The 12,221-nt window shown below is 49.8% G+C and overlaps 1 protein-coding gene across 2 annotated transcripts in view; it reads right to left on the reverse strand.

The window, feature by feature from the left end:
* Positions 1-12,221, reverse strand: part of SYT16 (synaptotagmin 16) — a 322,943-nt gene that overhangs the window by 236,317 nt on the left and 74,405 nt on the right. The window contains exons 1-2 of one of the 2 annotated variants that reach the window (XM_089322558.1): positions 11,376-11,485; positions 7,874-7,976 (exon numbers count right to left, since the gene is read on the reverse strand). The gene's annotated coding sequence lies outside the window, so the exon portion shown is untranslated. Of the gene's footprint in view, positions 1-7,873; positions 7,977-11,375; positions 11,486-12,221 lie in introns of those variants that run through there. The other variant, XM_002719549.6, reaches the window with a different exon arrangement.

Consider the following 12,221-nt stretch of genomic DNA (forward strand, 5'->3'; position numbering starts at 1 on the left):
TGCTTTCACCCAACTCCCAGGGTCTGTGTGGTGACTCCGTGCCTCTTGCCCCCACTGCGCTCCTCCTCTCAGAAACGAATCCACTGCAACATCAAGCAATTAGAGTTCTAACCCCTACGCGAGAGACCCGAATTGGCTTCCCAGTTCCCAGCTTTGGCCCCTCGTCCAGTCCTGGCCATTGTAGGCATTTGTGGAATAAAGCAGTGGGAGTCTCTCTCTCTCTCTCTCTCTCTCTCTCTCTCTCAAGTAAGGTTTTATAAAATACATGGAGAGTACTGGATGGATGGCAGCATTGATGGATAGTATATCCTGAGTTATTTTGTGCCACTGCTCAGTTACATAATCTTAGAGCTGTGAGGTGGAGGTGAAGAAAAACCAAACTACATGTTTTAGTGCTTTAGGACAGCACTGAGCATATTGAAGTTGATTTATCAATATTTGCTCCAGGCCATGAAAATAAGACAAGATTTTATACCAAGAAAGCTGGAAAGTAGGAAAAGAATCTTAAATGTTAACTCAGTGTAAAACCGTTTTTAGCTGATATGCTACAAGCACTTACAACAACCTAACAAGGATAATTAAGGAGATTTATTTTGTGCTCCATTGCTTGCCATTCTAGACTTCTCACCTCCACTTGCACACAACACCCCCACCCCGTTTTACCTGAGGCACTTGAATGTCCTAGAGTCTCTCTATCAAAACACATTTTTAACAATGTTTTGCCACTTGACCTGTTAGAGTAGCACTAGCTGTGGTAGTAGATAAACTGAAATTCTTGGTGACTTAATACAAGAGAAGTATAACTGCTACAAAAGGTAGGAGTTGGGGCGGGCAGCAGAGATCAACTCTATGCACTTATTTAGTGGCTAAACTGATGTCTAGCTCTTGACTTCTAAAGAGACAGGGAGAGGGCAAGGAGATTTTACCCAGAAGGGTCTCGTGGGTCGGGACTGGAAACAGCTTTCGTCACTTCCATCTACCCTCCACCAGCCGGAACTCTGAAATTCAGCCACTTCCCCAACAACTCTGCACTACGAAGTAAACATGGACTTTGATGGGTAGCTCACTTTCCAAAAGTGTGACTATCTGATAACAGCATTAAACTTCCCAAAGGAGATTTGTTAGCAGAAATCAAGACTTTAAGCTACAAGAAGGACTTGAATGCAATTTCAGGCCACTGGGAGCAGTGCGGAGTTCCATTTCTCTTTATGCTTAGGGCACACATCAGTTCTGGGAGGCCCTCAGAGCCAGGCTGTTGAAGGAACAAGGAAGATATGTCAAGGAGAGTCTTCAAAGTGGGTGATAAGTAAATACATGACACTCTATTTTGGCCTCACCTGTAATGGACACAATTAGATGGCATCACAAGTTCTAGGCCACTTAAGAAAATGTGTCCACAATTATTCCTTCACCTCCTTTGAGTGAGTTTTAATGATCTCTTTCTTTTCATAATTGCTATGTTTCTAACCTCCCAGTGGTCCTGCAGGTTCAAGTCAATTATGATTAGGAGCTGCTAATTATAGTACTTAGATATAGGAAAGAAAAGACAAAGGGAAAACTCATAAATATAACACGTGTGAGACAAGTGGGTCAGAGCCTGAGCTAATACGCCTTTGGGTCCAGTGAGACGAGCACAGTATGTCAATGCCCCCTCCCAAAGCCTTGTCTTACAGCTCATCAGCCAGCAACACCTCAGTGGGCAGAACATCGGTACTCAAAGCACACCCAGAATTATTCTTTCCTGGATAGCTCCTCAGTAACTGAAGCCATTACAATGATGGCTCCAGTCACTCAAATGCCCACACAGCAAGTGGAAAAGACCGCACGTTCATCAGAGAGACCTACTCCAACCATCCACCTCTGAAAAGAGGCAGGCAACTGCTTAGATCCTTAGTCCAGCGGCACAAGGTAGCTCCACACACCCTATTCTATCCCTCAAGACTCAAGCCAAGGCAAGGCAGCACTCAAGGCTCTTCACGAAAGTTTAACCTAAACATTGAGTGATTATTAAGAAACACAACCTCACAACACCATGGAAGCAAACGCAGACTCTGTGTGGCCTCCGGGTATGCACTGCACTTGTATACCCTGCACTTGTACTGAGTTGCTCCTAAGAAAGCCGGGAGAGAGACAGACATCTTCCCTCTGGGGTTTGCTGCACGCCCTTCAGGAAAGGAGCACAGCAGGACACAGACATCAAGACTTTAAGGTGAAGGGACTGCAGCGAGACCGTGATTTGATTCCCGAACTCGTGCACATGTTGAAACCTCAAAGTCAGAAGTGGTACCAAGAGGGTGGGGACTTAGTCTAGGTTAGCTGTTCAGAAGGTGGGCCCTGTGGGAGGTGCTGAGATCACTGGACAAGCACCTTCAGAAGGTAATTCCTACAAGCTTTTTTATAATAGCCTAGATTAGACCCACCCACCCCACTGCCTTTCCTGGCTCACCACGTGGTCCTTCCTCTGCGCAAGTTCCACCATCACCATCCTCTGCCTTCACAGAGGCCAAACCAATAGGGCTGCCCGATCTTGGACGTGAACCTCCACTCTGTGAGCTAAGTAACCCTTTCTTCTGTATACAGCTAGGGACCTTGGGTGTCTCACTATAAGAAAAACTGACTAATTGGAAGGAAACAGGCACTTTTTCTTTCTTTCTTTTTAAAGTTTTTTTTTTTATTTACTTGAAAGTCAGAGTTACACAGAAGAGGAGAGGCAGAGAGAGAGAGAGTCTTCCATCCACTGGTTCACTCCCCAGTTGGCCACAACTGCCAGAGCTATGCTGATCCAAAGCCAGGAGCCAGGAGCTTCCTCCAGTTCTCCCACGCAGGTGCAGGGGCCCAAGGACTTGGGCCATCTTCCACTGCTTTCCCAGGCCATAGCAGAGAGCTGGATTGGAAGTGGAGTGGCCAGGACCCAAATCAGTGCCCACATGGGACGCTGGCACCACAGATGGCAGCCTCACCCACCACACCACAGCGCCGGCCTCATAGGCAACTTTTCAATAGTCCTAAATCAAATTTCACATGTGATACAATCAAGAGCATCCCAACTCCAGAGAAGTGGTAGATCCAGCAAAAGCCAAGAATGAGCAATTCCAGTGGGAGCACCAAGAAAGTATCCATTAGTGCCAGGGAGTGGAGGGGAATAACTCAGACATCCTGTTTGGGCAGCACTCGGGGGCAAAACTGGAGTTCAATCTCCTGTGATTGGGAGTTTTCAGGAATAAGCCAAGCTATTGATAAAACTTCCCTCATTTTTGACACTCCTGAAAGACCCAAGAAGTCCCACCGACTCTCCAGTAGGATTTCGGACACACAAGTCAGAAAGGGCAATCAGATTGGATTCAGCAGAAGCTGGGTCACAAGGAGCAGCTATCAGAGCAGGTCAAAGAGAGATGGGGGGTACAGGATCACAAAGTCTTTCCAAGACCACACCAAGGAACCCATTACAGTCAACAGAGCTCCAGGAAGCTCAGTCCTTTCGACCAAGATGTCTACGTGGCCTCCTGGCACACACTCCGCCTTCTCTGAGTAACTGCACCACCAGCTACTTCTTCAAGGAATTGCCTCTTCCCCGTTGGATCAGTCTTAAGAGGCCTTAGCTTCCTTTGGCCAGGGCGCAGGTCCACAGTCCAGTGCAGGCCACGCAGACCCTCCTGCTGCCCTGGAGGGAACCAGCCAGAGAGTGATGGAAAGGCTGCCTAAAACTGGAGCTCACTGGCTGCAGCCCTAGCAGGGCCTCAATAAACTGTGAGTCATTCTCACTCCAACACCTTCAGTGCTGCTGGACGCCTGCCCCAGAGAAGCTGCTTCTCCCATACTGTGGGCTCGTCTATACTCCTCCTGAGCATCCCCTTCCTACTTAAATAAAAAGAGCCAGTGTCTACTCCAAGCCACCAAAGACTACCTAACGCCCGAAGGCAATTCCAACAACAGGGCCTTCCTGCCCTTGGCTGTCACCACAGAAGTACCAACAAGAGAGCCGCAGGAAGTGACAGGCTGACGTTCACCGCCTGGCAACCCAACCACGGCCTGTTCTCTGCCAGAGCTGTGACGCTGGAACCAGCCCTTTCTACTTTCCCCCTGCAGAATCCTGAAGCTCAGCTTTGTGTCCCAGATTCAACAGAGTGTGTGACAGATGCTAACAGTGAGTTGTAATATGACCTATATTTCTTACCTTTGTCAAATATTTTATAGGGCCGTGCCACCGCTCACTAGGCTAATCCTCCGCCTGCGGCGCCAGTACCCTGGGTTCTAGTCCCGGTTGGGGCACCGGATTCTGTCCCGGTTGCTCCTCTTCCAGGCCAGCTCTCTGCTGTGGCCCGGGAGTGCAGTGGAGGATGGACCAGGTGCTTGGGCCCTGCACCCCATGGGAGACCAGGAGGAAGCACCTGGCTCCTGGCTTTGGATCAGTGCAGTGCGCCAGACGTAACAGCCATTTGGGGGGTGAACCAACAGCAAAGGAAGACCTTTCTCTCTGTCTGTCTCTCTCTCTCTCTCTCTCTCTCTCTCTCACTATCTAATTCTACCTGTACAAAAAAAAATATTTAATAGACTTTTTATTGTTTGGTTGCTTTATAGACACCAAAAAGGGGGTGCTTTTGTGAGGTGAGTTCTCCCTTCTGAACACAATTCCACCTTGGGAAGCTCTCTGCCTGCCTTTCCTCCTCAGAAACACAGCAACCTTCTCAGATCAGCCCATGTATCTTCTCTGAGCCCAGTTGCTCCCCAAGGGTTTGTTCAACTAGAATTAGGGTTGCAGCCAACCAGTCTTCCACACTGCCTAGGGCAGGGACCATTCAGAAATCAGATCCATACTTCCACCAGAGTCAGTCTCCTGCTTCTTTCCGGTTCCCTTTCTGTGAGTGTGCTTGCAAGATTCTTGGTGCTTTACCTGCAGTTAGACAAAGCCGTTCTTTCCTTCACTGATGCCTTGTGTCTTTCAAACTCATCCACCCAGCTGGCCCATCCTGAGTACCCTCCATGTGCTAGGAACAAGTGGCGGCAGATTGCTACCTCCCTGGAGGGAAGTGAACGCTATTCATTGTGTAGCCCAGGCCTAGCAGAGCACCTGGCACATGAAAAGAGACCCAGGGTGGTTTTGTTGTCAAAGAGAAGGTTTGTTCCACTAAGAGCTCTGCGTAAAGAATACTGAAATGGCCTACCGTAGGGTCCTATCTAGTATGAGGGTGAGTATGAGTATGAGCATGTGGAGTGAGCTCCACCCTTTCTGGCTAGGTGAACTTATGCTGATGAATCCACCTTTGAATGCCTACAGCTTCCTCCATAGATAGTGATTATTAATATTTGCTTCAGTAAGTTAAAAGAATTCAATGTGAAGATGCATAAGAAGCATTTGTACAATACTTGGCACAAAATATTTAATAAGCGTGACTGTATCTGGTACAAATTCACAAGATGCTAGTAAGGAGATGTGACTTATTTCCTTAACTCATTTTAGTCTCTGACTTTGAGCCCCACTCCACCCAATGTGAGAAACAAAAACCTGCTTAAATAGAAGAAATCTCTCCTTCATCCTTGTCCTTTCTGGAGTTGTCCTAAGTTCCACACAAGGCCACCTTGAGGTGGGGGGTCATCAGCCACCTCCTCATGATGTAACTCATCTCACCCAGGCCCTGACTCAGACAGTCGGCAATGCTTTCTGGAATGGCTCCCTGAAGCACACTGAGCAGGGACTGTCCATGTCGCTTCTTCCTGGCTTGCTGAAAGACCTTCAGGTCTTGGGTATACACTCTCACCTGGTGTGTGTGCCCCCACTGGGAGGGAGTCCTAGCAATCTGTGGATAGTCTGCAGTGCCAATGAGTATCTGCAGATATCTGGGGCTTGCTCCAGCCTAGGCACAGCTAGAAGTTAGTTCTCCCATACACAATACCATGATGAGCAATCAGATGTCCATGAGACTTGCCATCTCCCTGATCTTCACCTAAGATGCCAGGCACAGATACCTTCTACTATCATATTCCTAAATCAAACAGGGCAACCTGAGACGGGGAACAAGAAGGGCAGGAGGTAACATCCAGTGAGGGAAGACTCTCTGCTCCTTCTCTACCCCTCCTCTCTCTTTTCCTGCTCAGAATGTCTATATCAATTCAAGGAGGAGAAATTCAAGGAGGATGAAGTAAGAGTGGGGAAATACAGGGAAGAAGTATAATGTTTCAGAATTCAGAGCATTCCAGAGTTTGGATTTTTGGATTAAGGGTATGTAATCGGTGAGGTCTAGGCAAATGTTACAAAATCTGAATAATAAACCTGAAATGCTTAAGGCCAAATATTTCAGACAACAGATATTCAATTGGTACAGATAATTGACTTATTTGATTTGATTTGAGAAGGAGAGAGAGAGAGAGAGAGAGAGAGAGAGAGAGAGAGAGAGAGGTACTACCCATTGATTCATCCCTCAAATGCCCACAATATTTGGGGCTAGGCTGCAGCTCAAAGCCAGGAATTCAATCCAGGTCTCCCATATGGGTGACAGGGACTCAGTTGCTTGAGCTCTCATTGCTGTCTCCCAGGGTCTACACTGGCCAGAAGCTGGAGTCAGGAGCTGGAGTTAGAATGAAATGCAAGCGCTCCAACAGGGGACATAAGCATCTTAACCCCTCAGCTAGACGCCCACCCTGGGAATTGTTCTGATTCATCACATTTACTTCCTCAATCTCTGTTTCACTCTCTACTCTGCATTTAGAAGCTGAGAATTTGGGACCAGCATTGTGGCACTTGGGTAAATCCACCATCTGCAATGGTGGCATCCCTTATGGGTACCAGCTCATGTCCTGGCTTCTCTACTTCTGATCCAGCTCCCTGCCAGTGGAATAAGCCAATGAGCTGGGAAAGCAGCAGAACATGGCCCACGTGCTTGGCCCCCTGCCACCCAAATGAAAGACATGGAAGAAGTTCCTGGCTCCTGGTTTCAGACTGGCCCAGCGCTGGCTGCTGCAGCCATCTGGGGAGTAAACCAGTGGATGGAAGATCTCTCTCTCTCTCTTTCTCTCTCTCTCTTCCTCTCTTTCAAATACATACATAGAAACTTTAAAAAAGAAGCAGCAGCAGCAGCTAAGAATTGACACATTATCTGCAATCTGCCACTGACAACTCTTCGGGGCAACTGGAGGGCTCCAGGCAGTGACGGGAAGGAACGAAAGAATGAGAGGGTTAATCTAATCATCAACCTGCCACTGGTAAGGCCAAGGCTCCGTCAGACTGAGCCTTGGGTTCAGATGCCGAAATCCTCTTTGATGGAAGATCTACAGGAAAACCACCTGTGTGGCAAGTGCAGCCCCGAGACAAGTGGGGTCCCAGGACTGGCAAGCTCTACCAGGCTCTGGAAGAAGAAAAGACCAAGAAGCTTCCAGAGAGCAGGGGATTGGGGGCAAGAGGACAAGCTCCGGCCCTGCCCCTGAGCCCAGTGTGCCACTGGGCTCCACAAGGCTGGTACTTTCCCTTCATCCCCCAGCTGGCTTCCGCCCGCCTCTCTCTTCTTGTAAACACTGAACTCTCCTTAGTAGCTTCTTGACTTGGGGAGCAAATCAGCTGTTGATTTTTTTTTTTTTTTTTTGAGCTCCAGCTCCCTCAATCACATATTCCAGGACCGTTGGCTGCTATTTATTTTTCATCTACAGATGGCTTCATAAAAGCCATTTTCCTTATTCTGAAAAAAGTCCAAGTGGTAGCTAGATATTCATTGAAGATGCAAATCAGGTTATGCAGGTGGCATAAAATAACAGCAGGCTTTGAGCGCTGCAGAGGAGGGGTGGGGCTCACACAAACCCCATGCGCAGGCTGATGGGAGCACAACTTCTCCTGCCTGCTTTCCTTAAGGTCAACGCCTCCGCGGGGAGGCTGCTCTGCCCTTACCTGTAGGCTGCATAGAGAAACTTCCAGACCGAACGTTCTCCCCCGAGTTCCCCTTCACGTCAGATTGCCCCTACACGCTGCACCAGGAATTAGCCAGCTCCTCCTGCGAAGGGTCAAACAGTAAATATTTTCAGATTTGCAGGCCATATGGTCTCTGCAGCAGCTACTCAACTCTGCCCATGCAGTGCTAAAACAGCCACAGACAATACATAAAGAGTGAGCATGGCTGTGTTCCCATGAAGCTTCATTTATAGAAACTGAAGCTTGAATCTCACAGAGTGTTCACATGCCCTGAATTATTCCACTTTTGAAGTTTCCAACCATTTGCATTGTAAAAACTATTCTTTGCTCTCAAACTACACAGCACAGGCAGTGGACTGGGTATGTTGATGTGCGTCTTTAATCAACACAATCTAAGAGGATCAATTTTGCTCCTGACAAACAATTCTGGTCACAAGTAATAAGAGGGGCTAGCATGGTGGCATAGCAGGTAAAGCCTCCAAATGGGCTCTGGTTCCTGTCCTGGCTGCTCCACTTCCAATCCAGCTCTCTGCTGTGGCCTGGGAAAGCAGTGGAGGATGGCCCAGGTGCTTGGGTCCCTTCACCCACGTGGGAGCCCTGGAAGAAGCTCCTGGCTCCTGCCTTTGGATCAGCTTACCTCCTGCCATTGCAGCCATTTGGGGAGTGAACCAGCAGATGGAAGAGCTCTCTCTCTGTCTCTCCCTCTCTCTGTCTGTAACTCTACCTCTTAGATAAATAAATAAAATCTTTTGAACAAATGAAAGGAAACTTTATTAATCCATTGCTTTCTTAGTATATGATACAGGAAGAGGAGGCTAGAGTTTACATCTGAGGGCTCTCCAGAAAGTTGGCAGGAAAACAGAATTAAAAGATATGATTTGATTTCTTAAAATCCATGCAAAATTTTTCTATTTTCTTTTTTTTAAAAAATGCACTTATTTATTTGAAAGGTGGAGTTATAGAGAGAGAGGGAGAGAGAGGAAGAAGGGGAGAGTGAGAGACAGAGAGGAGAGAGAGAGAACATCTTCCATCCACTGATTCACTCCCCAAACGTCCACAATGGCCAGGGCTGGGCCAGGCAGAAGCCAAGAACCTGGAAATCCATCCAGGTTCCCACATGAGGGGCAGAGGCCTAAGTGCTTGGGCCATTTTCTGCTGCTTTCCCAGGTGCATTACAAGAGAGATGGCTCAGAAGTGGAGCAGCCGGGACTTGAACTGGTGCCCATGTGAGATGCCAGCATTGCAGGCAGTGGTTTAACCCAGCCCCACGCATGGCATTTTTCATATTACACATTTTCTAAGAACTTTTTGAAGAACTCTCATATTTCTTCATAAATACTGCAAAAATTAGAAGATAAGCACCCAAACTGTGCAAAACAAGCTATTTTCAAGCACAAAGCCCATGCAGTAGAAACTCTTGCTTGCACAGTCATCAGGTTCCCTTTTGGCGGTGTCTCATCCGCCTGCGTGGGCCGGGCCTGCCTGCAGTCCAAGACACTGCGTTTATTCGTCCATTCTGTAACCCAGATTTTCCCTTTCTTCCCTCTGGCCCTACCACCACCCATCTGCAGTGCGGACAGGTGGGTTGGCCACACCCAGGGCCTTTCCTGCCAGGCTACTCTCACTTCATGGTTGGCAATACTTGACCCTCACCGGTCACCTCTGTGATTTTAAAAGCCTCCTCCCGGCCCCCTTCCCAGCACAGAGGAACCTGTGATTGAAACTCCCTGGCCTGCAGGGACTCCAGGACAAGGAGATCTGTGCCTTACTTCCCACGGGGAAAGCCCAGGGAAACCTGCAGGTCTCTGGTCAAAAGGGGTCCACACCGCGACAGCTGGTGGAGGGAAGAGCTGGGGCAAGAAGCCTTCGCTGGGCCTCAGGAAGCCTTAGGCCAGAGACCACCTGAGGATCTCTGGGTGCTCCCCATCCCTTCCATACCCCTACCAAGCCCAAACATGGCTCCACAGAGGCTGCCTAAGACCTAGATATGCAAAGACAGAGGCCAAAGATCAAAGTGCAGTGCCTGGTGCACATGGGACAGTCGTGAACCACTGTGCCCCCACATACACACACATAGACACACACACACACACACACACACACTTCCTCTGCACTGCACGATCAGACACAAACCTCCATGAGGTTGGCTCATCCTCTAAGAAAAGTGGTAGGAGCCAGGATTCCCCTAATTACTTAGCTAAAAATGCAGAAGACAGTGAGTTCCCCTTAAACTGACAGGCCAACTATTTTCTACAACTAGGAGAAACAGGGGCTCAAAATCCAAATCAGGGGTAAGAGGTGCAGTAGAAAAGCAAATGGTAGCAGCAACAATAGTGTTAGCAGTGATTCAGGAGACAGCAATACAGTGTAGTACCAGTACAACAGGAGTGATGGACGGTTACAGCAACAGTCGTAGCCATAGGAACAGCAAGAGTAAATTACAGGGCCGGCACTGTGGCATACAGGTAGAGCCGATGCCTGCAGTGCCGGCATCCCATATGGGCGCCATTTTGAGTCCCAGCTGCTCCACTTCCGATCCAGCTCTCTGCTGTGGCCTGGGAAAGCAGTGGAAGATGGCCCAAGTCCTTGGGCCCCTGAACCTGCATGGGAGACCTGGAAGAAGCTCCTGGCTTCAGACGGGCTCAGCTCCAGCTGTTGCAGCCATTTGGGGAGTAAACCAATGGATGGAAAACCTCTCTCCCTCTCTCTGTCTCTGTCTCTTTGTAGCTCTGCCTTCCAAATAAATAAATAAATCTCAAAAAGAAAAAAGAGTAAACTACAGCCAATATTTGTTGAGTCTATCCGCCAGGCCCTGCTTCCACTGCTTTTGATAAAATGCTCATTTAATCCTTGCAACACTGCTATGAGACAAGTAGTTATCTCTGTTCTACAGATGAGAAAATACAGGCACAAAGAAGGAACAGCTTGAACAAGAAGAAACCGAGAGTCTGGAGGGGATCAGGGGCCTGCTTATGAAACCAAACCAGCGGGAAGAGGTCCCCACACCAAACCGGAAGGGTGTGGGCATCCCAAGGGAGCTGACGAGGCTTTGGGGTGCTTTGGAGCTAGAAACCAGAGGGGCTCTCCATTCGGGGAGGAAGCTTCCTGACAAATAAGAAGACAACAGGGACTAGAATAGGAATCCTTCAGGGGCTAACTGGCCATCACCCCACCCCACCTTTTCATCTCATCACGCCCAACACCACACCACCCCCACACCACGGGGTCCCTTTGTCCTCTCTCTGACATCACGTCCTGAGCCAGTGTTGTGCCTGCCACTCTGCCCTGCAGGCAGCGGGCGAGGCTGGGGAGGGAGGAGGCCCCGGGGAGGCCGTGAATTGAATGGGAGCACCCAGCACCCAACCCAGGGCACCAGGTGCTGCCTAGATGCCTTGTCGTTTTGGCTGCTTTTTCTCCACAGAGGGGCCCTGAGCACTTGTTGGAAGCGATCTGGGGCTTTACGGACGCGGTGGTTTCCTACTTGGCCCCAGGGAAGATGCGCAGTCCCCGGTCAGGAAATGAACCACAGTGAGTCAGCTTACAGAGCGCGCCCAGGCCTCCGGCTCCCGGCACGGCCGCGCGGCCCTGGACGCTGACGCCACCTAGCGGCCGGCGACTCCACTCGCAGCCTGAGACGCAGTGATCGCACCATCTGCTCGCCTTCTGTGTGGGAGTTCCGTCATCTTCCCCCGGGCAGCGTTCTTCTGCGATTACCTAGGTCTTTATCAGCGCTCGCCGGGAGGCAGCAGCCATCTCTCTGCAAAACCGACAAGCCTTAAACCTCGGTGTCTGTGGCTTGCAGTCTCTGCAGACAGCTAGAGCACAGGGAGATGGCTTGTGCTTCTCCAGGGTAGCGGTGCGAGGGAGAACCCATGACCACCGAAGTGGGTGGGCTTTCCAGGGGGCTGGGGAGACGATGGAGGAGCCTTCGCGTCCGGCTGCTGGGTTTTGATCCAGGTTTCGAAGTGGCAAGATTAGAAAAAGCCAAAAGGGGCCCCAGAGGGGGGATCAGGAGGCATGGAGTCTACCTCCATCTCTGCCCGGACCAGCTGTGGTGCTGGGTGCCCAAGCAAGGATCCTCTCTGGGGATGGGCACTTGCTGCAGGGGTCAAGACACCCTGTGGGACGCCTGCCCAGGTCTGAGACAGCCACACCTCTGACTCCAGCTCCCTGGGAGGCACCAGTGATGGGGCAAGGAGTTGGGTCCCAGGAGCTGGCATTATGGGGTAGCTGGCCAAGCTGCCACCTGCAAGGCCGGCATCCCACAAGGGCAAAGTCACCAAGGCCTCACCAGCTCTTAGGCCTGTCGATACATTTCAGCCCCTCC

Source organism: Oryctolagus cuniculus, chromosome 20, assembly GCF_051225735.1.
Source record: "Oryctolagus cuniculus isolate XC-2025 breed Fujian yellow rabbit chromosome 20, ASM5122573v1, whole genome shotgun sequence".
NCBI lineage: Eukaryota > Metazoa > Chordata > Mammalia > Lagomorpha > Leporidae > Oryctolagus > Oryctolagus cuniculus.